Raw genomic sequence first — 6,000 nt, 5'->3', positions numbered from 1 at the left:
GAAGCTTCGTTCAAACAAGAAAAAGAATTTGCAAAGGTGAAGGCGGTCGGAGAAAGAAGACTTGTGTACAGAGGCGAGGAAACTGTTGGGCGGACTGGAGAGGAGGCTTCAACGGAGAGGGTGAGTTAGACTTGTGTTATTTGTCTTGCTTTGTGTCACGTGAGGTTTATTCCTCCTGGCCTGCAAAACAATGAGCACAGTTGTACTCAAACCTCCAATCTTGATTTGGACCTTGTTTTGGACATAGAGAAATTCATATGAAAATTAGTCCATGATTGTGCCTCTATAAATGTTGAATTTATCAACTGCCGTCAACGTGTTAGATTTTTGAGAGTTTTTCTAGATAACGACATTATATCTGATTTTTTAGGTTCAGAGTACCGGAAAACGGATTGTTTTTGGACCAAGCAGCACACCGTTTTCATACTGAGCTTCTAAGAACGGAGATTAACAAAGAAAAGACAGATGAGAAAAACTAGAAAAGACGAGAGGCGCAGTACAGAGGGTTGTAGATGAGAAGTTTTGGCCTTCGGCAATGAAATAACTATGTCTCAGGAGACAAAAAACATAAACAACAGTTAAAGAGTTCCATCAGAGAAATAAATGGAACTATCAGAAAGGCAAGATCGAGCTCAAGGAAAATAAGTTGAGGGTTTGGTAAAAGCACTTGATGATGTTGAATTACCAAATTGGATACAACAAGATTTGGCATTGGGCCGAAACATCCTGTCAGGGATAAATTTAATGAGCCACACTTTCTCGCCGATATTGATATTTTTCTTTGGATCTCAGAATTCGAAAAATCGCTGGCTCTTTATGAGATCGAATCAGTGGCAAAAGCCTATCGTAAGAGAATGAAACAAACACCATCTGACAACGGCGTTCAGAAGGCCCGAAATTATCTCAAGAGAAAGGAATTGGTTGCGGTACCGTATGGCAAGGGCACTGGTTTTTGTGTAATGAGGAAGGATACCTACGACAACAAGCTATCGAATTTTTTAGATTCAAGTCAGCTCAGCGAAAGCAAAGAAACATGTAATTCGATCAATTTGAAGATAGAAAAACATATCAATAAGGAACTGTTGGCTACAAAAAGACGAAATAAGTGAGAACCTCTACAAAGGGATGAGGTCTACTGGGGGCTAGGTGAAGGTGTGTAAAAGAATACATCATTGAGACTGGACATCTTAATAGACATCTAAATAATATCTATATAAGTTTTCAGAAACAATTTTTTGCAATTCTTGTTTTAATTGCGGAAAAACACTCGAAATGAGCAAAGAAGCGCTATACAGTATTGGAATAAGGCAAAAAATGGACTAAAATTGTTCAGGAAACAAACATTAGGCTGCTCAATATCTTTTCTTTTCCTTTATTAACCTTTTCACAGAGCTTTTTGAAGGATGCTTCAAAACCAATTTTTTTTAACCAAGTATGTTGTGTTAACAACCATCTAATGCCAAAAAATTTAATGCTTCATCTCAAAAAACTAAAATGTTCGACATTCAAAACATATTGAGTAAACTTTAAAAATTGGAGCAAAACATATCTTGTTTAATTGATTGGTAAGCTATTGATAGGTCAAACAACAAAATAAGTAAGGAAATATAAGGAAAGAGCACTCGCGATGAATTTGCAGGGAGTTGACACTGGAAGATTAGTCCCAGAATATTTTTGGTTTTTCGTTCGAAAGCTAACAAGTCTAAATCAAAATTTTGACTCCGAAATTTACAAAAAAGATAAATAGAAACACTTTAATTTAATTTCAGACATTAAAACTACTTTCAACCTAAATGATTATTTCTAAAGATCAACTGACTCTTTAACAATTGGCTTTAGAACTGCAATTCCTCCGAAAAGTTGTTTAAAAAAATTGTAGATTGATGTTTTATTGTTTTTTAGTTTGATTTATATTTTTTTAAACTAAACGTAAGCTTATTTTTTCATGAACCAGATGATCAGCTTGAGTATTCTTGTCATTCCTATAATGAAATGTCTCGTTTAAAAGAGGAAGAGAAGAAAGGAGCTGGGGAACGAATATCAGGCACTACACCAGGACGTCCCGCTGGAGCTAAAGTCTTAGCGGATTGTGTTCGAACACCAAGACAACCTGCCAGCTGTTTTGTCGAAGCTTCGTTCAAACAAGATAAAGAATTTGCAAAAGTGAAGGCGGTCGGAGAAAGAAGACTTGTGTACAGAGGCGAGGAAACTGTTGGGCGGACTGGAGAGGAGGCTTCAACGGAGAGGGTGAGTTAGACTTGTGTTATTTGTCTTGCTTTGTGTCACGTGAGGTTTATTCCTCGTGGCCTGCAAAACAATGAGCACAGTTGTACTCAAACCTCCAATCTTGATTCGGACCTTGTTTTGGACATAGAGAAATTCATGTGAAAATTAGTCCATGGTTGTGCCTCTATAAATGTTGAATTTATCAACTGCCGTCAACGTGTTAGATTTTTGAGAGTTTTTCTAGATAACGACATTATATCTGATTTTTTAGGTTCAGAGTACCGGAAAACGGATTGTTTTCGGACCAAGCAGCACACCGTTTTCATACTGAGCTTCTAAGAACGGAGATTAACAAAAAAAAGACAGATGAGAAAAACTAGAAAAGACGAGAGGCGCAGTACAGAGGGTTGTAGATGAGAAGTTTTGGCCTTCGGCAATGAAATAACTATGTCTCAGGAGACAAAAAACATAAACAACAGTTAAAGAGTTCCATCAGAGAAATAAATGGAACTATCAGAAAGGCAAGATCGAGCTCAAGGAAAATAAGTTGAGGGTTTGGTAAAAGCACTTGATGATGTTGAATTACCAAATTGGATACAACAAGATTTGGCATTGGGCCGAAACATCCTGTCAGGGATAAATTTAATGAGCCACACTTTCTCGCCGATATTGATATTTTTCTTTTGGATCTCAGAATTCGAAAAATCGCTGGCTCTTTATGAGATCGAATCAGTGGCAAAAGCCTATCGTAAGAGAATGAAACAAACACCATCTGACAACGGCGTTCAGAAGGCCCGAAATTATCTCAAGAGAAAGGAATTGGTTGCGGTACCGTATGGCAAGGGCACTGGTTTTTGTGTAATGAGGAAGGATACCTACGACAACAAGCTATCGAATTTTTTAGATTCAAGTCAGCTCAGCGAAAGCAAAGAAACATGTAATTCGATCAATTTGAAGATAGAAAAACATATCAATAAGGAACTGTTGGCTACAAAAAGACGAAATAAGTGAGAACCTCTACAAAGGGATGAGGTCTACTGGGGGCTAGGTGAAGTTGTGTAAAAGAACACATCATTGAGACTGGACATCTTAATGCCTGTTAGCTCTTATTATAACCTGAACGAGGTTCTTGCAAAAGTTTTCGAGAAAATTGAGGGCGCAAGCATCGAAAACAATTGATTAGAAAAGAGAGAAACCTCAGATAGCATCAGTGTTGAGCCCAATGAAAATGTGCTATCTCTAGTTGTGAAGAGTTGGTCTACAAATGTTCCACTCAATGAAGTAAAAGACGTAGCTCTGAGAAAGCTGCATGAGCAAGATGAACCACCATCAGTTGCTAGGAAAACCATGAAGAAACTGTTGAACATGGCAGTTAGTGAAGTCCATTTCAAGTACAATGAAAACATGTTACGAAAGATGTTTTGGCAATAGGAGCATCTCTGGCCGTTATTTTAGCAAACAAAACTGCCTTATCGAGGGATATTTCCGAAAGATTTCTCGAGTGCAATAAGAAAATCATGTACAGGTCAAAAGGTGGGGAATGAGTTGGCTGTTTGAACTGGTATCACGTAAAATGCGTTGATATATCAGATGATGAGTTTCGAAACATAAGAACAACATCCGGTACTGTAGAAAATGCATCGCGATAAGTGAGAAAAATAAAACAGTGCAGCAAGCTAAACTTTTTATCCGTTACGAAGGGTTATAAGCGGGCAGCAACTTTACTACATCCAAATTTACAGTTCACAATAGAGACACCATAATATACAAAATGAAATTGCCAAAAAAGGATAAGGAACTGTTGACAAATTGACTAAGGAAGAACTAAATCCAGAACTACCAAAACCATATGACTCATGTAGATTAATGTCCTTAGATAAGAATCCAGGAGTAAGACCGATAAGCATAGGAGAAGTTATGCGTAGTATAATATGACGAACAATATTCAAATGCCTAAAAAACGAACTCATGTCGCTCGGTTCAAATTACCAACTCTTTCTAGGACAAAAACATGGCATTGAATGAGCTCAATACAGCAAAACCTCCGCCAAAACTGTTTTATTGATAGGTGCCAAAAATGCTTTCAATTCGCTAAATTGAAAACTGGCATTGAAAAACATCAAAAAGTCAAACCCATCTCTTTTAACAGCGTTTAAAAACTTGTACTCCAATCCATCTAAATTGTTCGTTAACAAAAAAACATCTACTCTCAAGAATGGACAACCCAGGGGGATCCACTAGCAATGGCCATGTACAATCTAGCCATAATATCCCTCATAAAATTTTTATCAGTAGACAACGTAACCCAAAAAAGGTACGCAGACGATGCAAACGCAGTCGGTAAATTAAGCAATCTGGAAAAAAAATCGATAAAATTGTATCACTAGGTAAATTTTTTGGCTATCATGTTAAAGCATCCAAATGTCAACTCCTTGTCAACGATGAAAAACTCAAAAAAGCTGAGAAAATCTTCAAAAACACAGGAATCATTATAAAGACAGGCACCCGAGTGCTGGGTTCAATTATAGGAACAGAATCTGAATGTAAAATTTTCCTCAGGTTTTCAACATAACGAGCAAATCAAAATTTTGGAAAAAGTAACGAAAACTGCTGAAACCTCAAGGAAAATTGCTGAAACCTCTGATACAGCAAGGAGTTCCCCAAAACATCTATGCCTGCTCTACTAGAGGAGTTCAGGAAAAGTTTTCACTTCTAACCAGGACAACGCCTAACAGTATGGAAATCTTAGATATATATGAAAGATTATCAAAGAACATCAAATACTTAACCTAGTCGGTAAAGACACATTGAATACCCAGTTCCATGAACTCTTCCTTGCCCCTTAAAATGGGCGGCCTTAAAATCAACTTTCATCCGACCATGAAATATATATACAATGGTCTAAAGAAACATCACTGGTACTGGAATCTCGAGCTCCTGTTACAGCAATAACAGAGCAAGAAAAAATTTGTAACGAAATCTAAAAATTGAAATCTGATAGAACAAACCGAAAGAAATCAAACCTCATTAACTCCTTCAATGAAACAGAGAAATAAGCAATCGACCTGAATTTTGAAAAGGAACCCACTAATTGGCTCAATGCTTTACCACTCAGCAGATACAATTTCAACATCAGTAAATCAGAAGTTAGGGATGGTATTTACTTAAGATACGGCATGAAACCGATCAAAATTTCACTAAAAAGTGCATATGGGGCTAATTTCAACTTGACACATGCCCTGCACTGTGAGAAGGGCGGTTACAATGAAATTAGAGAGACATCCGCCAAACTCATGAACGAGGTTTGTCAAGACGTCCAGATTGAGCCGAAACTTCAGCCGTTGCAAGGCGAAGGCTTTGTCGACAATTCAACTACAGCTGAAGATGAGGCACAACTTGACATTATAGCAAACGAACTCTGGGGTTCACGATTTAGTCGCGCTTTCTTTGATAAGAAAAATTTCAACCCCCATGCCAGGACATCGCGGAAACTGCATAAAGACGCATACAAATATCACGAAATGCTGAATAACTTCAAATATCAGCAAGGAATTTCAAACGTAGAGCAGAGTAGTATCTGAATTTTAATTTTCGGATGCACCGGTGGCGCTGCTTCAACATCCACGCGGACGATGCAGCGATTACCCGCAAAATTAAATGAAGAAAGACATGAAAGGTACCCAGAATCGATAAACTACATAAGAACTAAAATAAGCTTCGTGCTCCTGAGAAGCTCTATACTTTGTATAAGGGGTTACAACTTCATCAGCGCTA

This window comes from Symsagittifera roscoffensis, chromosome 9, assembly GCF_963678635.1.
Source record: "Symsagittifera roscoffensis chromosome 9, txSymRosc1.1, whole genome shotgun sequence".
Taxonomy (NCBI): Eukaryota; Metazoa; Xenacoelomorpha; order Acoela; family Convolutidae; genus Symsagittifera; species Symsagittifera roscoffensis.
Note: the sequence above shows the minus strand (reverse complement) of the source record.